We start from the raw sequence: 27,412 nt of genomic DNA, 5'->3' as shown, positions 1-27,412 counted from the left end.
GGGGGGGCTGTGGCCTGGGAGAACCCCACAGTGGTCGGAGGCACATACATGTGTCAACATGGGACGATCTTGAAGCATAATAACAAGATGTGGAGGGGGAAAGACATATTTTTTTGAGATTCATAAAAATGGAAACAATGCTCATTAAACACATCAAAATGGCTGCCTAAGTGGAAGGAAGGAAGTAGCCCATGGGATCAAACGTAAGAGGGACCATGGCCAGACCCATGATGCTGCTGATGTGCCACAAACTGAGTTCATGCAGAGAGAAGCAAGTAAGGAAGGATGATGAATCACTAAATTCTACACCTGAAACTAATACGGCACTATATATGAACTAACTACAATTTAAATAAAAACTTGAGAAACACACATACAAAAAGAAAGAAAGATGGAAGGAAATGGAGGAAGGGCAGGCTGTGATATTCTCTGAGCCCTGACTCTGTCAGTAACTCAGGGTGAACCGCGCTCAATTCTCCCTCCTCTTCTGGGCCTCTGGTGTGCCATGGGGTAGAAGGAGTAGATGCCTACCAAGGTTTCGGCCGTATCACACTGTGGTTCAAAGCAAGCAGGACACCGATGCTGTGGCCTGAACTTGCAAATGAACTTGTAAATGCAAGTGTAGTGTTTTCCCGTACATCCTGACAAACCCTACAAACAGAAAGCAATGATTGATTTGTGAAATAAACCATGTGCTTTACATAATACTTCTAGCACAGACTTCCATAATATTATAAGCAGATGTGAGCCGTTTATTAAATTTACAAACAGCAAAGTCCCGTAATGATGGACCTCCCCAAGACGGCCAACTATGCCTTGGCAGAATTCCAGCAGGAAATTTTCTGGTGTCGACTGTTCTCCTTTCCTCTTGGAGCCACACAGTATCAGACAATGTTTGAATTATTTAAATATGCTCCAAGTCTGCAGTTCATTGTCTTATCATTTCAAAGGGCTATGTTTCTATAAATCATACTGAATGTCTGAGATTCTAACCAAAAAAAAAAAAAAAAAGAGGAAAAAAATTGGGCATAGATATTCCTAGCTATCCAAGGCGAGTGTACAGCAGGGAGGAAATGATATTGCATAACAAAAGCAAGTATTCGTTTGAAAGGTTTATGTGAATACAAGACGACCTAATGCAGTCAGTTGGCTCCAAAGGTAAAGATGCGTGTGTGGCTATGTGTGCAGATTCTAAATTAATCTAGTTAAAATGATACAACACGCTCATAAGAGCAAGAACAAAGTAAATGCATTAGAACATGTGGGGAGCCAGGGGTTGCCTAAAGCAATTTCCCCCTTTATTACAGAAGGGAACAGCAAGCTTTGCTGAACACCTTGACACCATCTATGCTGATGGATCCCAGACCGTTGCTGGGTGATGGCTCTCCTCCTGGTTTCCATTTGAAAGAGGAAGCAGTTTGAAAACCAGGGTTTTTCTCTGGCTTTAGAAACACCCGGAGACCAGCCAACTTTTAAATATTCTGCTGCCCTTAGTCAGGTTATGTAGGACCCAGTCCCTCCGCTCCAGCTGCTGCCAGGAATTAGGCATTCACATGAAAAGAGATGAGCGGGAGCAAAACACTCCCGGTGCCTGACCCACGCAGAACGTTTTCTCTGCTCTTGGCGTTGCCAGTGGAGATTTGGAGCCCAGGAGAAATGCTGTCCGTTTCAGTGTTTGTGGAGACAAAGAACAGGGCTTCTCCCAGCATGGGCTTCTCGCCCATCTTGGTTGCTGTGGCCCCTGTGGACTTCAGTTTATTTACGCCCACCTTGCACGGGGGTATGATGAGTATGTGAGGCAAGGCAGGAAAGTAGTGGGGGACAGAGTTATGACCCCCCAAAAGACTCCAAGACTCTGAGATTCACATGCAGGAGGTCCTGAAGGATCATGTGATAATGTCAGGCACCACACCTGAAAAGAGTGGGGAAAGCAGGATAAACAGAGGAAGAGGTTGGATTGCGATGTAGTCACAAAAGAACCTTGGGGATCCCAAGGGAAGCTCTGCTGCTGGGACGGCTCTTAGAGTTGTCCCCCCTTGATCTTTATCACACCCTGCTCCATCAACTATCTTGTCATCAGATACTAGCTGTGTCCAGCCTCTTGAGCCACACACCTCCCTCAGACCAGGAGGGGTGGAGAGAGACTCATCGAGACGCGTCAGCCCCCAAAGCTCCCAGCAGCTGGGGAAAGTGCCTTGGTGAAGGCACCACAACAAGCACTACAAAGTGTAAGATGCATTTCAGCCATTAAGGAGCATATACTCTAGTTGAGAGAACAAGATACGTGCATTAACTACGGTCCGAGGCAATGGATCCTAAGTGTCCGATGTATGGCACTGATTATCCATTTTACAGGTGCACAGAGAAATGCTAGAGAGCCGGAAGTGGAATTATTTGACTCAGTTTGCTCAATTTGCAAATGATAGTACTGTGATCTTAAAAGTGAAGGGACGTGTCCAAGGTCACGTAGCTACAGTGAAGCCACCTGGGTTTCCTGATTCCCCTTTCAATCCTCATTGTCCCCCTCAGTAAAAAGTTCCCTTTGGAAGGTATTACTTTTAACAGGGCTGATCCGTGCGATCTTGAATAGAACTAGGTAAGGTAGAAAACAGAACCCCTGAAATAGGTCCTCAGTTGCATAAGAATTAAATTCAAACAAATGTCTTTGATCTTAAACTTAAAAACTGTCAATCAAGACATGGGCCTAGAAGGATTCCCCTCAGTTTATAAGTAATTTCACATTTTGTCACTTTTCTGTCCATTTGTGGCAATGTGGGAGGCCACTATCGTGCCCGAAGGAACAGCCAGCCCGGGCTATGCTCATTTTGTGGAAATGAGAAATGGTTTCTGAGTCTTTTCCCAAAAAACACCAAAGAGCATATGGGTAAGAAACCACCAGAGTCAACACCAGACCACACTGGTGGTATTCAGCATCTGTTAGGGTTACGGGGTAAACCATAACTGCAGTCCATTATAGTGCTCACTGTTTTCCAAAGACAGCATGGCCTGGTAAGGGTCTCCTTTTATTCTAGAACCTTCCAACTCACCTTTGTCTCTTCATATAATCATCAGACATGGAGGGTGCATTGTGGGGTGAATGGGGACATAAATGGCAGTTTAGATGACACTGAATGGGTTAATTTTAAAGATCTGGGTTCTTTTGTAAGTTACTCTTTGTTCATTTCTTTGGTCGTTCCTTCAGCAGCTATTTGCTCAGCACCTACTTTGTACTGAGTATGACTTTAAGAACTGAGGAAGGACTTGAAGTGGAGTAAGACATCATCGCTCAGGAACCAAGCCATCAGGAAGCTTGAGCTGGTGGACGAGACAGATATATGAGTATAAACTAAGTATAAGTGCCATGATTTAAAACACAGAGGAAGCAGCACCAGTGGGATGGCACTAGAGATGTCTGTTATGCTCAGCATAACACATCATTTGGCTTGAAATCTATCCATTATTTGTTTACTCATGCTGTAAATTTATTGGGAGTTTTCCATGTGCCTAGCACTGTGTCAGACACTAAAAATGCACCTAGGAGGAATGACCCAGCACTGTTTGCTAGGAAGTTCCTAATATTGAAGAGATTTAGTTAATTAAGACATCAATCTGGCTTTATTTTCTGAAGCATACACATGTCAAGGGACTCCAAACATCCATCTGCTCTATACCATGCATGTCCCATTCCGGATCACGGGGGTTGATGAGAGCTCAGCTTCTCCTTAATCCCAGGTCCCTGCCCCTGACTCTTCTGACTTGGGATATATTCCCAGGTCTTTGCTACTGAGTCATTCTACTGGTTATTCTGGTCTTATCCTACTTCCCTAGAATCTGGGTTCCTCAATACAGCTTGGAAAAAAAACAAAAATACTTCATCCTGGGCAGTTTTTCCCTTGAACCCTCCTCCATGGCTTAGTCACAAGTCTGTTTCCCCTAGCCCACCTTAGGGGGAAACTGGTCCCAGCCCCCTCAGTCGTCTGCGCCTGTTTCCTGGTCCCCACAGAGAGCACGGGAAGTAGCATGCTCGGGCACAGGAACAAACTCACCTTTGACATTGTGGAGCTTTTTCCTTCATAAATGGCTCATGGTCCAGCCTAAAAACCAATTCAGGAGTAAACTATTCTGTGAGGAAATGGGGGTGAACTGGGCGAAGTTGCCTCCTGGACTCAGTGCTGATGGCAGTTGTTACCAAAGAGTGCCTGTGAGGTCGGTGTTCCCAACCGCATGCACGGGTGGGCCCTCCTCACTTCACTTCCAGTGTCCTCTGAAGTCTCGGGCCTCCCTTCCTATTTCTTGTTAGGCCATCCACCCCTCTCCCCCGGCTACATCCTTCAAGAACCCTCACCCTCTGGGAAGTCCTTCTCCACCCATCTGTTATTGCTCACTGCCCCTTATCCTTCTTTTCCTCAGCCACTTCCCGGGGGGCCCGGAGCCCTGTGCAGCGTGTGTTCTCACTCCCACGCTGGCTCTGCCTTTGCTCCTGTAGGATGGATCTCACTAGCCCTGGCACATGGGGTCAGCCGTCATGGGTCACAACTTGGCCCGGACACGGAAAGAACGGCAGAAAGCAGGGCAGGGTGGAGTAAAAGATAGTTGCTGCTGGACACAGTCAATGGAACGGCAAGTAGAGCCCTGCTTGGCATGAGCCAGTCCCTACTGCAAAGTGCGCTGATGCTCACTGTCAAGAAGGCTCGCCCTTTGACTTGCAAGCCAAGGATGGAGAAGTGCACGCATCCTCACAGAGCAGTGTAATGGTCTGCAGTTCTTAAGGAAGCACTTCAGAGACAAATTGTTTCTATAATGATGCTGCTCTCCTAGGCCACGTTCAGGGGCCACACGTGTGACACTCTGAACCCTGAGCATTTCGTTCTGGATAGGGTTTTCCCCAGTGCAGTATCTGGACCAACTGCGTCATTATTACCTGGAATGCTTTTAAAGAAAAAGACTTAATATATCTGAATCTCTTGGAGCAAGGCCTCGGCATTTGAATGAGGAGGCTAGTGAGTCCAAGTTTGAGAGCCTCTACCCAAGGAGAGGCATACCTCCTTTTAGGGAAATGCTCAAGGTTTAGAAAGCCACTCAGGGGATCTTGGTTCTCGGCTTGAGCTCATCTGCAATTCTGAGGATATTCATCTCCCTGGAGATTTCCTCTCCAGAGGGGATTGTTTCTATCTTTCTAACATTCTATAAATGGAATAATTCTATATTTAATTTCAGATTGGGTGAGAATATTTCTTCCTGAAGATATGAATGGGCCTATCATGCAAATGGGAAAAATTCCCAATACATTATATTTAGGACATTACATAAGTGTAGAAACCCCTTTCTCTAAGTGGCAATAGCTATTCCTAAAGGGACCTAGACTTTTTAAATCTTTTAAAATATATATATTATTTAGGGGCGCCTGGGTGGCTCAGTGGATTAAAGCCTCCGCCTTCGGCTCAGGGCATGATCCCAGGGTTCTGGGATCGAACCCCGCATCAGGGAGCCTGCTTCTCTTCCTTGCTCTCTGTCTGCCTCCCTGCCTTCTTGTGATCTCTATCTGTCAAATAAATAAATAAAATCTTTTTAAAAACATTTTATTTACTTATTTGAGAGAGAGAGGTACAGCAGGGGAAGGGGCAGAGGGAGAGAGAGAAGAAGGCTCCCTACTGGGCAGAGTCCAACATGGCTCCATCCCAGGATTCTGGGATCAGAGCCGAAGGCAGATGCTTAACCAGACCTAACCAACTGAGCCATCCAGGCACTCCTAGGCTTTCTAAATCTTAAAAAAACAAACAAAGCTTTTGAAAGGACAGGCTTTCAATTTTCATATGAATGGAATTTCAAGTGATTTGGAGCCTTCTTATAGCTAATTCTTGTGCTGATGTTATTTCCATGAGCTTCACTGGGAATATTCCAGTTCAATGAATTCTAAGATCTCATGAACTTTTTCAGGGAAAGAAGGTATTTCTTATCCAGTATATTCTTTCACATACTAATGCTAGAACTAGAATATCCCCATTTTGTAATCCTTAATGAGTCATTGATCCAGCAACAATCATGGGTAAAGGAAACCAGTTGACAAAGGCTGATGGGAACTTTACAATGTCAGAATCAGGTTGGCACCCCTTGACCCCCAATAGTCAATTTCAGCTTCACTGAAATGTGGACAAGCTGACATAATTGCCCCCTGATGTAATGCAGTAGGAGACACACAGTGCCAGCTATGAAAAGCATACTTCCCCAAAAGTTAAGCTGTAGCTTAATTTAGTTGATAGAAACAACTTTGAAAAAACATCTTCCAAGTTTGCAAGGGGACAGAGGACCAAGTTAAAGGGAGCAACAGAGAGATCCAGAGTGTGGAACATTCCATAGGACAGTTGAGCAGCTTTCTTCAAGTCAGTGGCATAGAAAACATAAGGATGGACAACTCAAGAAGTCTACATGAAAAGAAATACATGGGGAAAAATCTGATGTTTGGCATTTTTAAGACAATTAGGACAATTAGGACAATCTGAGTATGGAGTGGTCACTAGATGATACCATGGAATTATTATTATAATTCTTTTAGGTGTGATAATGGCAATGTACTTATATAAGAAAATGTCTGTATGATTTAAAGAGTAGAATGGTTTTAGCAGTTAGGGGTGAAATGACTTGATGTCCGAGATTTGTTTTAAAATATGCATACACAAATAAAGGATAGATGAAGCAATTGGTACTATTTTGAGGTTGTTGAAATTGGGTGCTGGGGTACATAGGGTTCATTATACAATTCTACCTTTGCTATGTGTTTTAATATTTTCATAATAGCCTATTAGAATAAAAAATTCTACCTACAAAGAATAGCAAAAAAAGTAAACAGCAGAATAGTATGCCACCATTTGCAGACAAAAATAGACATGCGTCTGTGCTTGTATAGACATAGAATATCCTGGAAGGATACGTGAGAAACTGGCCAAAGTGATTGCCTCTAGAGAGAGTAACCAGATGACTGAGGACAGGGATGGAAGGGAGACCATTCAAATAATTTTTTGAAAAAGGGATGGAGACATTACGTAAGGAGAGAGATTGGTTTTATGAACTTGGCCCTCGTAAGTTTGGTTTTTGTTCTTTCTAATGTTTTGGTCATCTATTGGTTGTAAACTGGGCACTTATCCTTTGTGGACTATGTATTCAGCTGAAAAAGTTTCTGAAAGTGACAAAGAAATTTCTTTAACAAACATGTGTTCAGTGCCTATTGCCGTGGGTGCTGGGTCTTAGGGGACAAAAAGATGAGTCAGACACTTGTCATCATCAAAATGGTAGGGTTTAACACCAATTTACTAATGCTTTTTTATTTTAGGCATAAAAAGAAGGAGCCTCAGGATGGCCAATTCTTTTATTTTGACAGTCTTTCTGACTCATTAAGAAATCTATTTAGCTTTGCCAAGTTCCATGGGTAATGAAGAAAGATTTTCGTCAGTCAGTAGTGTGACTGAAACCCAGTGAAGGCAGAAAGTTGATGTGTTGGGCACTCCGTATTTAGGTAGTATAGTATTAAGGGTCATTAAACAAAAATTAGGATGTCATGGAGTGGAATTAGAAAGTTAAGTGATATTAAAATACCACTTTAAAAAAATAAAAAAGCCCACTTTATTCCACTGATTACATAAAGAGTCGTATTCTTCCAGAGTAGCCTGTAGTTCCGAGCCACACACGAATACATTAAAAAAGATAAAAACCCTTTAATTTCATAGGAGACCAAAATGATCTTTTTGCAAATAATCTTTCTGATATTAGGGAAGATGTTATTCCCTTGTTTCTATTTTAACTTTGGGTGGAAAAATTAAGCTGAGTTGGTGCTGGAGGTTTTCGTTTTGTTTTAGTTTTATTCAAACTGCATTTGGGCAAATATTTAAAGAATAGTCTTAAGTGCTGATGCATTAAAAATCATCTGAAAGGATATTTCCTTCTTTTTCTATCTCTTCCAATTCCCTTCCAACTTATTTACCTTTTGTATGGCCCTGCACTGTGCCAACTTTACCCTCTTTGTAAGTGTGGTTCTGACTATGCTGAAAAATTTGGGTTTATCAATATAAAAATAGAATAATGTGATAATGCCAAAAGTCTGACAAATCTCAATGGAATCACTTCACCTTTAGAGGTAAAGTGAGGACAATAAATCTTCCTAACCTGAAGGAAAGAGATCCAGGAGATGGACCTGGAAGGAAGTAAAAGTATATTCAAAACAGTGACACAAGTAATGTATAAGCCAGTTCACGAGAACTTCTGCTTTGCAGACTTCTGCTTCACAGTTCACCATAAGATTTTCGCTGGGTACTAGGTAATACCACTCTGATGTCCTAAGACAACTGCTTTAGGCTGCTCTGGGCAACAGAATGTAAGACTATAGGACCACACAGCTATTCCTCTGTGCCTAGGATGGTCACGTCAGGAAAAAACATTGTGTGTGTGTGTGTGTCAGGAAAAAACATTGTGTGTGTGTGTGTGTGTGTGTGTGTGTGTTTGTTTGTTTTCTAAACTTCTGGAGCTTTATCTCTGAGGATCATGACCTGAGGAAAGACCTTTAAAGACATCTAATCAAGAGAATCAGTTTGAATATCTGGTGTGCCCTCTCTCATCTTTCCAACCCTTCTGAAAGGCAAGGGTTGTATTTTATTAAGTTGGATTGTGCACAGCTGGGAAGAAGAGTGTTTTGGTCATAATGAGTCCTGGCACTAATTCAATGAATATCTTGTAAATTGATTTAAAGAAATAAGCAAGTAACAATTGTGCTGGATATATTTATCTTTGACGTAGACAAAAGTCATGGCTTAGCTCTCTGAAGTTACATTAAAATAATCTAAATAATTTCTACATACACTTACGATATTTCAATTTATCACTTTCAATTCTGTAATAAAAAGTTAATGATTTAGACACATTTCAATCATCTTATTTGTTTAAAACAGATCTATTCCATCTGTGGTAGATTTAGAATGATGTTTCCTACATGATAATAAATACATTATATTTTTAAAATATATTTTTTAAAGATTTTATTTAAGAGAGAGAGAGAGAGACAGAGGGAACACAAGAAGGGGGAGTGGGAGAGGGAGAATCACGCCTCCCGCTGAGCAGGGAGCATGATGTGGGGCTTGATCCCAGACCCTGGGATCATGACCAGAGCTGAAGGCAGACGCTTAACAACTGAGCCACCCAGGTGCCCCTAAATACGTTATTTTTATCCAAAAAAAATTTCTAAGTAAACTACACCAAAGTGGGGGTTGAACTCACCACCTCAAGATCAAGAGTCCCATGCTCTACTGACTGAGCCAGCCAGGTGTCCCAGTACATTATTTTTAAATTAAAGTTGGTCTGGGGGTGCCTGGGTGGCTCAGTGGGTTAAAGCCTCTGCCTTCGGCTTGGGTCATGGTCTCAGGTTCTGGGATCGAGCCCCGAGTTGGGCTCTCTGCTCAGTGGGGAGCCTGCTTCCCTTCTTCTCTCTCTGCCTGCCTGTCTGCCTACTTGTGATCTCTGTCAAATAAATAAATAAAATCTTAAAAATAAATAAATTAAAGTTGGTCTGATACTTAAACCAAATATTTTTAAAGTGTCCAGAGACAAGGAAACCAATTTTATCCAACCTGTTTCAGTGATAGAGGGGCAATTTTTTATGATCACAGATTAAAAATTTTTTAAATCTGGGGCGCCTGGGTGGCTCAGTGGGTTGAAGCCTCTGCCTTCGGCTCAGGTCATGATCCCAGGGTCCTGGGATCGAGCCCTACATCGGGCTTGCTGCATTGCGGGGAGCCTGCTTCCTCCTCTCTCTCTCTCTGCCTGCCTCTCTGCCTACTTGTGATCTCTGTCTGTCAAATAAATAAATAAAATCTTAAAAAAATTTTTTTTAATCTAAAAGTCTTTCTAGGGGTGCCTGGTTGGCTCTGTCAGTTAAGTGTCAGCCTTCAGCTCAGGTCATGATCTCAGGGATTGAGCCTCACACTGGGCTCTCTGCTCAGCGGGGAATCTGCCTCTCCCTCTTACTCTCCCTCTACGCCTCTCTCTCTCTCAAATAAATAAATACAATCTTTAAAAAAAGAGAAGTCTTTTTATAATACCTTGATATTGCACATTTCATGAAAACATGTTTGTATTTTTTAAAATCCCAAATGAACAAAGAGACCTAAAAGATACATATTTAATGAAAAAGCTTTGATTATCCACAATAAAAATATTGTTAACCATAGTATAAACCCAAACATGTTTTCTCCAATCTATGAGCAATCAAGCAAAAGAGAAACATCCTGTCTCACATATTGTTTATATTTTATTTAAAGATAAATCCAGTTTAGCATAATAATAATTATTGATATTTTTCTAGATACCATGTTTCTTAAGGGACATTTTAAAAGATTTATTATTATTATTATTGTTTATTTGACAGAGAGAGATCACAAGTAGGCGGAGGTGGGGAGGGAAGCAGCTTCCCTGCTGACCAGAGAGCCCGATGCAGGGCTCCATCCCAGGACCTTGAGATCATGACATGAGCCGAAGGCAGAGGCTTAACTCACTGAGCCACTCAGGTGCCCCTTTAAGAGACGTTTTTTAAAAAAAGATCTATCTCTCCATTCCAGAAAGAGAAAGAGTGAGAGCTGGGGGGGGGGAGGGGGCGGTGTGGAGAGAGAGAGAGAGAGAATCACTAAGCAGACTCCCTGCTGAATGCAGAACCCATCCCACACCCCCAAGACCACAACCCCTGCTGAAACCAAGAGTCAGATGCTCAACCAACTGTGCCACCCAGGCGACCCTCCATCGACATTTAAAGAACCATCCATCATGTGTTCAATACATCATAGGAAAAGAAAAATTATTATCAAGCGTGTCCTGTGATGGGTACAATAATAATAATAGTTTCCTGAGTCTATATACGCAATTTTATCTTTTAAAAAAGACATTTGGGAGGAGCCTGGGTGGCTCAGTCGGTTAAGCATCTGTCTTTGGCTCCGATCATGATCCCGTCCGTGGTCCTGGGATCGAGCCCTGCAATGGGCTCCCTGCTCAGTGTGTAGTTTGCTTCTCCCACTCCCTCCTCTCCCTGCCCCACCTCTGTTTATGCCATTTCTCTCTCAAATAAATAAACAAAATCTTTAAAAAATTTTGGAAAAAAGAAAAAAGGGGAAAAAGGAAAAAAGGAAGAAAAAGAAAATTTTAAAAAGAAGAAAAAAGAGAGAGAGAGAAAGGACATTTGAATCTGCATCTATCACACCATCCTGAATAGTGAGGAATGAGGTGAGGCCCCATGCTTACAGATAGGTAAAAAACTAAAATATATTAATTCTTGCAAAGTGTCAAACATCTGCCTCTCAAATAAAATGAAAGTATCTTCATTGACTAAATGCTATATTGAAACTGAGATAATATTCCCTGTTATTATTATTGGGTAATATTCTATCCTAGAACTCATAATAAAAAAAGAGATGGGGAGATTTCTTTAAACCTAAAGATGTCAAATGAGAATAGAAGCCTGAGTATCTTGTTTTCATCTCTGGTTCTGAGTCACAGGCAATTTTTAGAAAATGTGGTTCCCACATTCACTTTGCTCCTGAGAATGGATACAAAAATTTTGAAAAAAAAAAAAAAAAAGTCATGAACGATTGATACATGTATCAAGAATGCCCTAGAAGATATCTTAACCTAGCACAAATTTTGATCTTATAAACAAAAATGGAACACAATATTTAGTGGAATACCTTTTACCTCTTCAATATGGACACAGTTGGGTGTGCTCAGGTAAACACGCATGCAGATAGGTGGTCAAGAGGTTAAGGTAAATAGCACAATGAGAGGAGGGGAGGATTTCTTAGCATTTGGCTCTGTAGCACCAGGCAACGTCTGGTTTGGTATTTGCAGCTCTAGCTTGTGGGGAAAAAATGGATTTTAGTTCCAGATATATTTGTAAGTCACTTGGAAGCTATCTCTTTGATTTACTTCCCCAAATGCTGCACTCTTTATTCACAGAAAATGAATATTTTTTCAGTTCCTAATTACCTGCTTGGAAGGAAGTGAGACAATATGAAAACTTGGTTAAGTTGTATAGATGGAATGAATTTTACCTCAGGTCCTCAATACTCTATGATAACTGCCACCATGTTTTCCTCTGCTGGGTGGAGACAAAGTCCAAGAATGTGAACTTGTTAAAAGTAGTTTTTGTCTGGTGAACTATGATCACTGTGACTGGTATAGAGAGAGATTACTAGTAGCTGACTCTAAATTTAGACATAATAGTCCTGGGTCACCTAGGTGGTTTAGTCGTTAAGCGTCTGCCTTCGGCTCAGCTCATGATCCCAGGGTCCTGGGATTGAGCTCCGCATCAGGCTCCCTGCTCAGCGGGAAGCCTGCTTCTCCCTCTTCTACTCTCCTGCTTGTATTTCTTCTCTCACTGTCTCTCTCTCTGTGTCAAATAAATAAAGAAAAGTCTTTAAAAAAAAAAAGGAAAGAATGGTCTTTTCATTTCTAGGGGCAGAGTCTCAATTTCAAAGCACTTACTCTAGGTTACTGGTAAAATCAATTTTACTTCTACTGGGAACTTGTTGAAAAACACAATGCTAGGCAACAGAATGGTTAGGGTTGGTTTTTCTAAAGAAATAGTAAATGGCTTTGAGGCCGTAAGATAGGCTAGAGAAAATGACAAACTATAAAAATAAGTGAAGCGTACAAAGTCAGTTGGTTAGAAGCCTGGGCAAAAGCAAAGAATTCTGGGATAGTTGTTCTTTCTCACTGGGGAAAGGGGTTTCAGGGCTCTGAGAGAGCCACAGAATAGTACTAACTGGATTAGTAATGATGGATATTCAGACCTGAACCTCACTGCTTGAAATGTCTTAGGATTTGGCTGTTATTTTGAAGAGTAAGATTACTGAGTTAAACCAGGGTTATGACTCTACAAGGTCTTAGCATCCCAGGATTATGCTGACAGTCTAATAGCAGAGATAACTTTTCAAACATCTTAGGAACTAGCCATGTAGGCAGTGAGCAAACATGCTATTTTCATGAAATGAGTATTCATTGAGTACCCACTATGAGCCAGGCCCTCTTTGAGGCACAGAGATTCAGGTAAAATCTTTTCTTGACAGAGCTTATCTCCTAGTATTAAAGGGCATCTCATGGGCAGGCAGTGCAAGAGCACAGGATGCTTTGAGAAGGAGGAATTAAGTCATGGAAAAAATTTAAATCTAGGTTGGGGGGAGAAAACTGATTTTGAGATGCTTGATGGGAAGCCATTGGGCCCTATGAACCGAGGACTGAGTGGACTGGAAAAATTACATTAGTTGCAACCAATTTTTCTCTGTTTTGATGAGCTTCTTATACAAACCTGGCATTTGAACTATAAAAAGCTGTTGCTTTTTGTCAGTGAACCAAGCGACAATTTAGATGGCATGAATTCAATGAGCTTATTACTAATCTCTTACAGGAATCAATGAAGATTTACTTTGTAACCATCCCCTAAGTGACTTGCTATTACCATCAGTTATCCTGTTAGACCGGTGACTGTTTAAAAAGGTGTGAACAGACACATTTTACCTGCATAATTAGAAAGTCTGGGCTCTGCAACTTTTAGGACTTGATCTCAAGTTGCCAATTCATTGGCTCAGATTGTGCTTTTTGATTTTAAAGTTTGTTCCCCGCAATAAGTTACAAAGCTGTACCCTGATGATACACAATACACTCATTCTCTGTGGTTATAATAAAATCAAGTTATCAGCACAGACAAAAACATGCCATTGTTCTTACAGGATGTCCAGTCTTATCCGATGTCCCAAGAAACTTCTAAATGATAGTTTCACTTTACAAAATCAACCCACTCTCCAGTTCATAGCAGCAGCAGTTTCATGCTCTGAAACGCTTTGAAGTTGCTGTAGTTGCATTTATGCCTAATTAAAGAGAAGCGCTACCTACCTATTTCTTGGGAAGAGGGGTCTATCCCAGTTATTCTGTATTGGGCTGGGAAAAAAAAAATGAGAGGTCTTGTCTTAAAAAAAAATTTTTTTTTAAACTACAAAAGTGATGTTCCTGACAGAAAAATCAGAAATGAGAACTACGCAGGAAAAATCACCCACATTTCCACCAATCGCTGAGAGATCAAGTTATCATTTGTCCACTGTTTTCCTGTTCTGTCTTTCGACCTCTCTCCATTCATCATAGTTTAAGAAAATGAGATCATATGGTATACAGTATTTTGTGATTTGTCTCCCCGCCCCCTTAATAACCATCATGTTGTTTCATGTCATCCTACATGACTGTGTATATGTAACAGGCATATATCTGACTTTATTCAAGGGCATAGTAGGCAATAGAATAAAGAATTTCCTTATTAATAGCGTGCCCCCGCTGCCCCTTCTCTACAGCCATTCTCAAAAACCGTAAGTGACCTCTGACCACCAATTTCAGTGTCGCATGAGCAACACGTGCGGAGAAGGTCAGCCGGCTACCGGCTCCCGCCGACGGCGTCAGGGCAGGACCCCACAGCCGGCCACTCTCCTCTCGTCGGAACCACGCAGCTCGCTCCAGGGTGGCCAGTGGTCCGCGGGGAGAGCTCTGCGGTCCCAGGGGCCCCGTTCCATAGACGCCGTGTCCCCTCTTCTCCCTCTCTAATCTCACTCACAGCTGAGCCCGAGTTCGGGGAAGCCGGGGTCACTGTGCGCCCCCTTATCCCCACGACAGCGTGGCCGTCGTAGCGCCTCGCGTCGCAGACCCTCCCAGCAGCAGGCCGCGGGATAGAGACCCCGAAGGGGCCCTTGCTGGCCCAAGCCGGGTGCCGCACGGCGCCGCTGCTGGACTAGAGCCGCGCGGGGCCGCGCCGTCCCCGAGTGATGACGCGCTTCCTGCCCTCCCGGCGCTCGCGGGCCGTGCGCTCGCGCTCGCCCTCGGCTCTTGTTCCGCGCCCGGAGCCAGCGGCGGCGGCAGCGGCTGAGGCGGCTGCGGGAGCGGAGCGGTCGCCGGGCGCGCGGGGGGACGCCAGCTGCACTCCGGGGCAGGCGCTCTGCAATGAGACAGTAAATGCATCCCCCGGTAAGACGCACGGCTCACTCGGGTTTTCCTCTTCCTCCAGCTGCATGCACGTTGCATGAATTTCTCGTGTCTTTTCCCTCCCCTTTACAGAAGGAAAATGTGGGTGGTTTTTTTCCTCCCTTTTGCATCTCATGAGTGATGCCAATGCAGAAAAAAACATGCAAAGCTCCCAGATTTGATGTCCTAGGAGGGCTTTTTGCAAAAAAAAAAAATAAATAAATAAAAATAAAATAAATTTAATGCACCTGTCTATTGCACATGTATGTTTCACTGCACTCGACCTGGGCGCAGCGGTTTGCAAACAGGCTGGCAGCCGGCGCCTGAGAACGGATTCCTGGCCGCGGGCAGCCAGTCCCCTCCGGGGCTCCCGCTGGGTTTCCGGTAACTGGGCTTTGAAAAGCGGCCCCGCCTGCATGGAGTGTCCCCTCGGCCCGGGCCGAACCCCCGCGCCAGGAGAGTTGGCGCGGGCGGACCGGCTTCATTCCAGCATTGGCCGCCCCGACTCCAGAGCCACTTTGCAAACAAGTCTCCGGCCGAGGCTCGAGGCAAAGACAGCCCGCCGACGCGGAGCTCGTCCAGTACCGGACTCCCAGACCTGCCGATTCTACGACTCCCCTTGGCAGTCTCGCCACCAGCGAAACTGCTGGCTGCTAAGGGACCTGGGCAGTGCCCGCCCGAGTGCGAGAGCAGGATTTGGATTTAGTGCCGCTGGCCTCTCACTGGACGAACGGCGCCCTTTCCTTCTTTGGCCCCGCAAGCTACAGTTTCGCGCTCATTGGGAGCCGGGGGGTCTTGGGGACTGGGCATTTCGGGATTCCCTGAGGGGACCGAGGAACGACGTTCGAGGGCGCCATATTTTCAGTGGGTCTTGGCTGCGGAGGGAAGGGGCGTACAGTTTCTGCGGTCCCGGGGACAGTGCGGCGCCCCCGCAGGAGAGGCCAGAGGGGTTTTCGCCGGGAAAGTTTGCGCGCCGAGGCAGGCGCGGAGGCGGCGGCACAGAGCGCGCACGGAGGCTGTTCCCGCAGGGACGCGCGGGCTGCAGCGAGTCGCCAGGCCGGCCCGGCCCGGGTGGAGGGCCCAGAGCCTCCGTCAGGGGCTGCGCGCCCGCCTCCCCCCGCTCCCTGTCCCGCTGAGACGCGGCGTGCGGGCTCCGAGGCGCAGGGAACACGCCCCTCTCCCCAGCCGCCGCGGCCGCCCGGGCGCTCCGCCCGAGCCGTGCGCTTGGCGGCGTCCCCCGGCCGGGCGCTTGGTGCGGAGCGTGCTCCCGGCGCAGGGCTTCGCCTGGGCGCTCCGCACGGCGCGGGAGCTCTGTCGCTGCGGGAGAGGAGGGGAGCCGACTGGCGGTCCGGTGCGAGGGCCTGGCCTGCGGTCGCCCCGGGGCCGAAGAACGGCCGGAGCCTCCCCGAGCCTCCTTGACTGCGGTGGCGACAGCAGCAGCGCCCGCGGCTGCGTGCTCAGCTTTCGCAGCGATGCCAGCTCTTGGAGGCGAGATGGGGGGTGGGGGGGCGTTTCCAGAAGTTGGGGCTTCAGGTGACGCCTGGGGGAAACTCGAATTTGTGCCGTCCGTGAAGAGTCGAGATGATTGGGGAAAAGAGAGTTGTTTCAGAATCCCTGCGTCTCGTGGTGAAAACGAACCTCCGGTTATTAACAGAAGATGAGAGAAGCGGGAGCTGAGGTGTTTGGTGTTGGCCAAGACACAAAGAGGAGGGTAGGGATGATGTCCCGAGAAATGGGGCCCCAGATGCACATAAATTACAAGCACGCTGGTGCTCCACTGCATACTTTGGCTTTGATAGTACCTGGGTGTGCTGAGCTGTGGCATTCGTCAGGTTTCGCGCTATCCTCCTCCCTCCTCCAGAGCCTGGAGTTGGCGACGTCTCAGGAGTGGGGCCATGGGCATTCTTTTCTTTTGAAATACAGTATATTGTGATCGCTCCTTTGTGAAGGGGCAGAGGAAGGGCGTGTTTGCTGACCTACAATCAGCTGAATGCAGAAACATGCCAGCATTTCTCCTTGGCGTCTTATTGAAACGATGCCATAGTATTGAGGTCATGTCAGCACTTTGGGGCTTCATCATTGGAGAGTCTTCAAGAGATCACAGAAAAAGGCAGAGGAGTGTGAAGCTTTCATCTGGGATGCGCCCTGTGATGTCGGGGGTTAGGCTGGTCCTTTGCTAGTCCGCTTCATTAAGTGCCTCCAGTGTGGTTGTCAGCCATTGCGTTTCCAAGATTTATCTTCTGGTTACTGATTTGGGAGATCTATGAAAACACTGTGTAGGGGTGGTGGATGTGACCAGTGGCTTTGGGGGTTACCTGCATGAATGCTCGCTCTTCCCTTCCATCCTTTTCTCTTTCTTTCAGCCCTGGAGTTGTGGAAAACACCCAGAGCCCAAGATACATTTATCTAAAATCAGCATAGCTGATTTAGGAGAGAATCAAATCGGTTGCAGAAAACCATCTACTTTGTAAAATTCCTAGTTTTAGTCCCGGTACCTTGAATCACAAAGAGACCAGGCTCTTCAGATTGGGGAAGTCACTGATTTTTCTCTGCCTTTGTACCCACTCAGGTTATCAAGGAGATACAAAACAGTTTTAATTAAAGTGTCCTTTTTGACACTGATGTTGTGGTTCTTCCTCCAAATGGAAAGCACATTTAAAACTGTTAAATGAGTTACTGGGGATACGCTTTACAGGCTTAGGCTTATAGGTGTGTCTTGAATTAGCTTACTGCTAAACCTCCTAGTTTAGGGTTTTTCAAACTGAACACTGTTTCTTTCCTAGAGTATTTTCACTGAAAGTCAAGTTTTACAAAGAGGTGTGTGTGTGTGCGCGCACGCATGTGTAAATGATGGGGGGGAGATGGAGATCTCTAGTCCAGTTTCTGTGTTTTGTACCTCAAAATTATACCTATTCCCTTCACCCCCATTCGTCAATCCTAGCAGATTATTCCCAAGAACAGTTAAAGTTGGTTACAGATGGTGAACAATCCAAGTTTTTACCAACTATGGTCAGGAAAAAAAAATCTGCACATCTAGAAATGCATTTATTCATTTTAGCATTATGTTTTGTAACTTCATATATGTCACATACTGTGTTCATGTGCTAAATGTTAATACAATACAAATTAAATTTTTAAAAATTTTCTTAATAAAGCTGAAATAAAAAATTAAAGAAAAGTTGCAAATCCTTCAATCCTCATTCCCAAATTTACCTTCATATTTATCAGATTCTTAGGCCTCTCCTAACAAAATGTTATAAATTGTGCTTTGTTGTCTCTTGCCTGATTCATATTATAACTTTGTGACTTGATTAAAGTCCCTGGATTTTTGTTGTTGTTGTTAAGAGGATTTTATAACTACAAAAGGTTAGAAAACACCTATGGGTTTTGGAGCTTTGCCTGTCCATTTACTGGGCTGTGTGATGTGTGTGTTGTGGTGTGTGTGTTGTGTTGTATGTGCACATGTCCAAACACTTGGGACAGTGTCAGAAACTTGTGATCTGTAACATTATTGATTCAGAACTTTTGAGTCATAATGTTTTCTTGGAGTTTTGGGTGGTGTTTGGCCAATACAGGAAGTATTTTAAAAAGAGTTAAATAATTCAAAGTTATTTTTATTGGGTACAAAAACATTTTAAAGACAAGAGGGAAAACGTAATAAGCAGGGCCAAAATTTCAGCTTAACTTACCCAACTGGTGCCTTTTTAATTACAGTCCTTTCCCCCAGAACTTCTTAATCCTATTACTTTTATATTTAATAAGGAGACTAGTTAAAACATAAGCCAAACAGAACTATTACAAATAATGGGGATAAATGGTGGGTTTAACCAGATGTTTTGCCTAAAGTTAAATGAGTTAAGGAATCTGAACTCTGTTGAACTCCCCCTGTAGGCCTCCTTCACAGGCCCCCTCCTCAATAAGTGGGGGATTTTAAAAGGCAAAAAGTCTTGGAGGGAGTGGAGGCAAAAAAACAAAAAAGAAACAAAATGCTTAAGGTAGGCTTCTCCCGTCCATTACCATCCTAACAACCCTTGGCTCAGCAGCAGGTGCCATTTGAATGACAGCTGGTAGACAAGGCTGGGTACAAAGTGCTTTGGTTGTGAGAGCCTTTCTTTACCCAGAACTGTGAATTAAGACTGGGCTCATTTGCCACCCATTTCACAGTGGATTTTCAGAGTCAATGCCAAGAACAGTGGTCAGTGTTTCTCTTAACCAATGATTTAATTTTAGCCAAAGTGATGCTGTTCTGAATTTGTAGGAAAAGAAATGAATATTTGTATTTCCTTTTTACTCTGTTAATTCCAATCTTAGCAAACAAAATTCTCGAAGTCTCCCTATCCACTTACTCAGCATTTGTTTTGAGGGCTTATGAGGCACTTCATGCTAGGACAGCCCCTGCCCTAACCTCACATGGTGACTTCCTAGGGGATGATACTCATTTGTACTTTACATAGCTAATAGATGGGGTGGGGGAAAATGAGTATGTGATTAAATAGATTTGAAGGACAACATCGTAGAAAGATGAACAGAGGGGCGTCTTGGTGCCTCAGTGGGTTAAAGCCTCTGTCTTCAGCTCAGGTCATGATCTTAGGGTTCTGGGATTGAGCCCTGCATCAGGCTCTCTGCTCAGCAAGGAGCCTGCTTCCCCCTCTCTCTCCACCTGCCTCTCTGCCTAGTTGTGATCTCTCTATCAAATAAATAAGTAAAATCTTAAAAAGAAAGAAAGAAATAAAGAAAAATGAACAGAGGATATGAACAGTGTTCCCAGAAGCAGAGATATAAATGGTCAGTAAACATGTGAAAAGATTTTTAACCTCCACAGTGGTCAGGGAAACGCACATTTAAAACAGATATTACCTTTTCTGTCCATCCAGTTGACTCACTTTTTAAAAAATTGGTGGCATCTTCTGTTAGATGTATTGGGGGGCAACTCACAGACTCTCACGGGAGTATGAATTGTTGTAAGATTTAGGGAAAGCAGACAATTTCTCTGTTAGTTTGGAACCTGCTTCCATATGCACTAGCAATCCCATATTTAGAGTCCTGTCTTACAGGAGGAAAATCATCAGTATGCAAGGATCTGTGCATGAAGATGTTCATTGTAGGGTTATTAAAGTAAATGAACAAGTAACTTGAAATGTCCCTCAGTAGGATGAATAATATAGCGTTTATTTTGGATTTTGTAAGGGATATCCATGATGTTTTAAATGGAAGTAAAATCAAGTTACAAAGTATCATATGTAGTATGATCCTATTTCTTATTTAAAAAAGAAGTCCTATTCGTATAACCTGGGAGAATGATGTGTAAGGACACACAAAACTTGAGACTGTTTAAAATTGTCAGCGGGAACAGGGGGTGATTAACTTGGTCCATATACACTTTGATGGGTTTACTTGCTCAAACACAAAAGCTTTTCTATGGAAGCACTTGAAAATGGTATTTGGTTCATGAATATGAAACTTGTTTGGGACCATTTTGGAAACAAAAGATGAGCAGTATCTCAGCTGCTTTTTCTGATGCTTTCTGCAACAATCTTTTATCTCTTTGGAAACTTTCATTCAATTATCTCCTGACATCCTGAGATTTCCCACTTTTGAGTCAGTGCCTTCATTGTCAAGGATGGCTTCAGGAAAAGCTGTTTACCTCTATCCCCCCCGAGGAGAGTAGTGAGATTAAGAGACAAGAAAGCTCTGAGGGTATGTGCTATGGTGAGTGCCATAAAGTGTGTAAGCCTGACAATTCACAGACCTGTACCCCTGGGGCTAATAATACATTATATGTTAGTAAAAATAATAAGTAAGTAAATAAATAAAATGGGGGGGGGGAAGCTCTTAGTGGGGTGCCTGGGTGGCTCAGTCAGTTAAGTATCTGCCTGGGCTCTGGTCATGACCCCATGGTCCTGGGATTGAGCGCTGCATTGTTGGGCTCCCTGTTCAGCAGGGACTTGCTTCTCCCACCATTCATGAATGCGGTATCTTTCTATTTCTCTCTCAAACAAAACAAACAAATAAATAAAATCTTAAAAAAAGAAAAAGCTCTTGGCAAGCACTCTCCTTTTCCTTGACTTTCTCTGATCCCAGCTGAGTGAAGGTCTGGCCAATGTTAGTGTCCTCAGGTAGCAGCAGTGTATCCTAAAGCTTGGTTTTCCTATCTGAGGCTCAGAAAGCCTGTTTAATGGCTGTGCTGGCATTTGAACTCAGGTCTCCTTCATGACTCTTAGCTTCCTGACTGCTCCACCTGAATCATTTATAATCTTGCCTCTTAGTGTGATTTTGAAACTTGAGGGGATTTATGAATTCTTAGCAGTTACCGCTAAAATCAAACTTTGTAAAGTAGTGGCAACTCCATCTACGTTTTAAGAAGTCCATCTTCTGGGGAGCATTTGGGTGGCTCAGTTAGTTAAGTGTCTGCCTTTAGCTCAGGTCATGGTCCCCCGGTCCTGGCGCGGAGCATGCCCCCCCCCCCCCCCGCTCCTGCTCTCTATCGTCATCTCGGTCTCTGTCTCTCTCTCAAATAAATGAACAAATAAAATCTTAAAGAAAGAAAGAAAGAGGTGACATTTTGTGACCCTATGAGTTCAGGTGGGAGGCTCAGAATCTCAACCCACTGCAAGCCAGGGCTCTGCTGCACAATTTAAAAATCTTGGTTTAGGTACACCAGTGGTTCCCCAGCTAAAATGCATCAGAATCACCTGCAGGGCTTGTTAAAAGCCAGATTGTCCAGGTTTTCAGACTCGGTGAGTCTTGGGTGGGGTTTAGTGATTTGCATTTATAATAAGCTCCCCAGTGATGCTGATCTTGCTGGTCATGGACCATACTTTGAGAACTGCTGGTTTAGAGAACACCAGCTTCCCGATTTGCAGATCTTGTGCTCCTGTCTAGCCAGTGCTCTACCCTGTCCTGGATGAAAGTTAGAATGCCAATCGAGGCAAGCTAACTCAGTTATACCAATTTTACCAAGCAGGGAGAAATCAGTATTTGTGTTATTTTATTTAATTGTTGTCTGCCTCTGTTGTATGTGTTTGGGGTTTAGTGATGGATAAATGGATGGATGTTTACTCCACAGTAAAAGTCAGAGTTCATGAGTATTGTTTTAAATATTTGGTAATGGATTCTCATGAGAGAGTGGAGAGGACTGTTAGGGATTGTTTGGTTTTGGTTTTGGTCTTTCAACATGCATGCATAGCAAGATTTGAAGTCATTGATTTCTTGTTGCTACATGTGAAGGGCATTGTGAAGAAAATGGTGACCAGATGATGTTGCTTAAATTGTATTGTAATCTGGTCATTAGTGCATTTTTTTTTTTTGGAGGAAATTAAGTGCCGTAGCCATTAATTTCAACAAGTGTCTATTTCACTGCCTCCAGAGGGGACAAATTTCTAAAAGTGCTTATCAGTGGCATGTGTGTGCTTGGCTGTCCCCAGGGACCCTCATTTGTGTGTATGTCCTTAGAGGCTCAGATGACCCCAAGCTTAAGAGAAGTTTCCCTGAAAGGCTCCCCTCCCCACTGATACCCTGATTCTAAAATTCTTTAGCAGATAAACATTTGTTCTATTTTTAGCCACATAATTTTAGTGCTTTTTATTTTCTAATGATTTCACATATAAGTTATAAGCAAAGCAAAATTGGTCGTGGGGTGTATAAAAAAATGGAATGTTCATGAAGGAGATCTTGCTTCAGTTTGTAGGATGAATCTCTTTTGTAGGGTTCTCCCCGATGACAACTCATTGGGATCACCTATGGATTCTGATGCATTGGTTTGGGTGTGGCCTTGGCACTGGTGGGTAAGTTTTCCATGTAATTCTGATAAGTAGCCAAGGTATAGAGCTTCGATTTACAGTCCTCTGCCTCATGTTGCCTCATATTTGAAGATTCTGTTGATCTGGACCATAGTCCCTCCTCCCTTCAATAACTACTTCTTCTTCTTCTTCTTTTTTTTAAATATATATTTTGCACGAATGGAACAAACCAAATGAATTTTTCTGGCTGGTGGTGTTATGAATATTTAAAATTTCTTAAAAATACTTTTGGGTATTTTCCAAATTTTCTTCATATTTAGTGTATGTTTCTTTTATAATCAGAAAATGCTTTCATAAAAATCTTGCTAGTGGCTGGCTTTGGGTTTATCAGCTATGTATAAGAATTTATATTTCTCTGTAATGATCAAATATCAAAACAGTAACATCTCCCTATATATAGCGATGAATGCAGTGTGCTTCGTTTTCTGTAATCCTTAGCTTGCTTCTGTTTGCTCAGATATTTTGGGATTATAGATTTTGTTTATTTCACCATTTTATATTATATACCTTGATTTACAGGAAAGCCTTAGAACTGAATTTTGTAAGCATGTTTAAGAACATTTTTCCTGCTTAATTATGCTTTATTAATTTTCCTGATAATCATAATTTTTAAAGATTTTTATTTATTTTTGTGACAGAGAGTGAGCGTGCACATGAGCACAACAGGGAAAGGCCGAGGGAGAGGGAAAAGCAGACTCTGCCATAAGCAAGGAGCCCAATGTGGGGCTTGAACCCAGCACCTCATGAGCTGAGTGGAAGGCAGATGCTTAACTTACTGAGCCACCAGGTGCCCCCTGATAATCAGAATTTTTAAACAGTGAGTCGTATGGTGCCATCAACATTTTTGGTGACTTGAAATCTATATAGATTGACCATTCAAAAGTCCCTTGGCTACCTCTCTTTGTTATCTTTTCCTCTACCCTGCTTCTGCCATCCCTCCCGTGGTTATTTCTAGACAGGGTATTTGGCACTGTCTAGAGACATTTCTGTGGGTCTCACTTGGAGGGAGGAAGGGGTGCTACTGGAATTTTATGGGGGATGGTGCTAAACATCTTTCAATGCATAGGACAGCTCCCACAACAAGGAATTATCTGGCCTAGAATGTCAGCCATGCCAGCATCGAGAAGCCCTGCCATAGTGTCCTTGTTCTTTAAACACCAGTCCACAGACAATAGCAATTTGATGTGATGACCCAGTATGAACACACACACACACAACTGAAACCAGTTTCCCCAAACATTATTTACCCTTACTAGGTATAATGTATTCTTAGACTTTTTAAATTTGTTCAATTAAAAAAGAATGCTCCTTATGACTCCCTATACTGATTTTCCTGTCCAGTAGCCCTTCTTTTGAAAAACACAGTTGTGGACCTTGACATTATCAGTACCTGCACCTCCAGCAAAATCTTGACAAGCATTCCAGTGTGACCCTCAGCTTTTCTCTTTCATCTTTTCCCCTCTCGTACTCAGTTCCACCTAGGCGACACCCTGCAAGGGCCTCTGACCTGGTGACCCTTCTACGTTTCATTGACCATCATCCCACTCCTCTCCTCTGACCTCCCCTGCCCCCAAGCTCAGGTGCTCGCATACACCCTCAACTCCCTTGACCCTTTCTCCCTTCATCTAACTTTCTTGGGAAAACCCCACCCTCTGCCTACCTACCTTGCTCCTGCCTGAGGCAGAGGAACCCGGCTAGAGAAAACAAATAGGCGTCTATATTATCTCTTTTGATTTATGACCACAGATCTCAAGGGGAACTTTTGGCACAGTGGGGTACACTATGTTTCTATCTTCACCCCACTTTCCGCTGATAACCTGGCTTATTTCAGGGAGAAAAAAAAGGCAATTAGGAATGAGTTGCATCATCTTCCTTCCTATTAAGATCTGCTAGCCTATCTCCAGCTCTAGCTGAGCAACATTGTATCCACAGAGCCTTGTAACCACATGTGCATTGGAGCCTGTTCTCTTTTGGCCTGCAAAACTTTCACTCATGCATGTATGCCCTTTCCTTTCTGTGTGATCACTTGTCCTTCTCTGATGGATAATCCTCCAAGAGAGAGATACTGTAGTATCCCTCATATTAAGGGAAAAAAGCAGCAACCACAGCACAGTCTTGACCCCATCCCTGAGTCAACTCTTCTTCCATTCTTCTCCCCTCCCTAATAGTAAACCTTTCTGAAAGAATTGCCATACGCCCTGCCCCATTTCCTCCCTGCTCCTTCTGTCTTGAACCCACTTCAGTTTTTGCCCACCCCTTCACTGAACCCACATGTCTTCAGATTCCAGTGCTATCCAGTGGCCAGCTCTTCCCTGTCACCTTCTGCAGCCTCTCAGCCGCGGTTAGCCAGCTGATTGCCCTCTGGGACACTTTCTTCACCTGGCTTCCATTCCACCATTCTCCTCCGGTTCTCCTACACCCTGGGTGCTCCGCCTCCTTCCAGCTCTCCTGCTGGATCTCCTCATCCGCCCTGCTCCTAAGGTTGGGGGTGCTCTCTCACCCTTCATTCCGTTTGCCAGTTGCCTCCATTGTCTCCTCTGCAGAGGTCTCCCTGGCACCCTCTAGCCCCTGCTCTCAAACCTCTTCCTTTTTTGAGTTCATATCTTTTATCATTCCCTGATACGTGATTCATTTATTGTCTACCCCATGGCACTGGGATAGAAGCTCATGAGGGAACCTATCTGGTACCGCATCCCCAAGTGTCTAGAGCAATGGCTGGCACATAGGAGTTCGCAGAAATTTTTAATGAGTCATTGATGAAGAAAACTTTCTGATTACAGAGATTAGCCTTAGATGAGGAAATGGAAGTCTTCCCCAGGTTTGAGCTAAAGAAGAGAGTATAGATGTGGAAAAGCAGGGTCTCATGGGGTCAGTGCATTTTAGATCAAGTGGTAAGCATTAGAGGTTCAAGTGAATGAAGGAAGCCCTTCCTTGCTAACTCCTTGTTGAGTGATAGAAGGCGCCTGCGAAGGATAGTGAGCTGCAGACACATGGTTGCCCCTCTCATTTTTATCTCGGAAGGAGGGGCACTTAAGCCATCCTCTGGGTAGCTGGTGTCACTGGGTAGAAGACAGCAAATTCACTTGTCTGAAGTGTTTATCATTGACCTCGATGTTCTGGTGGGTTGTTTGGTTCATCACTCATCTCCACAGTGCACTTGACTGCATGGAGAGATGTCTCCTCTGTGTCCTGCTGCATTTGAGCCCATGCAGAAGGAGCCTGTGGATGGATGGCCACGTTCCCTGATTCCCTCAGTGCTGCTCTCTCAAACACCCAGCTTAGGGAATCCCAGGGCTTCGTGTGTTTAAATGACAACCCCTGTCTTCTCTGTTTGCATTGCTGTAAGACCACCCATAATTACTTGACTAGGGGGTGTAGGACCCAGTTTGATGTAAGTGAAGGTATCTCCTGAGTGTGGCCCGAGGTTATGCATGGCAGATCTTCCCAGAGGTGTGTGGATTATTCCTGTATGAGAGATTACATCAGGGCACTTTAAGAGGCTTAATTTTCTCCTTGAAGGGCTTTCTATTGGGCTCGGCACCTGTCACTCCCGGGCCCTTCCCAGCAGGATTAAAGGGTAAGGTTTCAGCCAAGGGCAGCCTGAAGTGCAAGCTCAAAGCAGTTGGGTTTAGGGCACCCAAGAAGGAAGGGCAGATGTCTTCATAGGAGATCTTAGAGTGATTCCAGCAAAGTTAATTGTTTGAAAACCAGAGGTCCGAATGGTTCTAGGTCAGCCTCTCCCTTTGATAGGGAAGGAAACAGAGTCCAGAAGGATGAGATTTAGTGGTGCCCCTTGGCAAAGCGGGTACTGGAATCCAACTTTCCTGACCACCACCAGGTGCTTTTTCCTTTTCTTGGAATGTCTGGTGGGACCCTGACTTTAATTGAGGCTCTGGTTCTTGGCCCTGAGTGTGCGTCCAGATCACCGGAGAAGCTCTTAAAAATGCTGTTCCTTAGAGGGTGTAATGCCAAGTGAAGTAAGTCAGAGAAAAGCAAATACCATATGATTTCACTCAGATGCGGAATTTAAGAAACAAAACAGAGACCAAAGAAAGAGGCAAACAAAAAAACCCCACTCTTACCTCTAAAGAAAAGAGGTGGGTGGGAGGATGGGTGAACTAGAGGGTGGGGGTTAAGAGTAAGGAGTCATGGGGCGCCTGGGTGGCTCAGTGGGTTAAGCCTCTGCCTTTGGCTCAGGTCATGATCCCCTCAGGGTCCTGGAATCCAGCCCCACAACAGGCTTTCTGCACAGCAGGGAGCCTCCTTCCCCACCCTCCTACCTGCCTCTCTGCCTACTTGCGATCTCTCTCTCGGTCAAATAAATAAATAAAATCTTTTTTTTTTTTTTAAAGATTTTATTTATTTGTTTGACGGACAGAGATAACAAGTAGGCAGAGAGGCAGGCAGAGAGAGAGAGAGGAGGAAGCAGGCTCCCCGCAGAGCAGAGAGCCCGATGCGGGGCTGGATCCCAGGACCCTGAGATCATGACCTGAGCTGAAGGCAGAGGCTTTAACCCACTGAGCCACCCAGGCGCCCCCTAAATAAATAAAATCTTAAAAAAAAAAAAAAGAGTAAGGAGTCATGTA

General features: G+C 44.1%; 1 protein-coding gene across 2 annotated transcripts in view; it reads left to right on the top strand.

Annotated features, from left to right (window-relative positions):
* The first annotated feature begins 14,826 nt into the window (after window positions 1-14,826).
* The window catches only part of TLN2 (talin 2), a 422,410-nt gene continuing 409,824 nt past the window's right edge, over window positions 14,827-27,412 (top strand). Inside the window, exon 1 of one of the 2 annotated variants that reach the window (XM_082737314.1) lies at window positions 14,827-15,030. The gene's annotated coding sequence lies outside the window, so the exon portion shown is untranslated. The remainder of the gene's footprint in view (window positions 15,031-27,412) is intronic. The other variant, XM_082737312.1, reaches the window with a different exon arrangement.

Source organism: Mustela nivalis (genome assembly GCF_964662115.1).
Source record: "Mustela nivalis genome assembly, chromosome: 6".
Classification (NCBI taxonomy): domain Eukaryota; kingdom Metazoa; phylum Chordata; class Mammalia; order Carnivora; family Mustelidae; genus Mustela; species Mustela nivalis.
The sequence above is the reverse complement of the archived record's forward strand: the minus strand, read 5'-3'. Positions and strand labels throughout refer to the sequence as shown.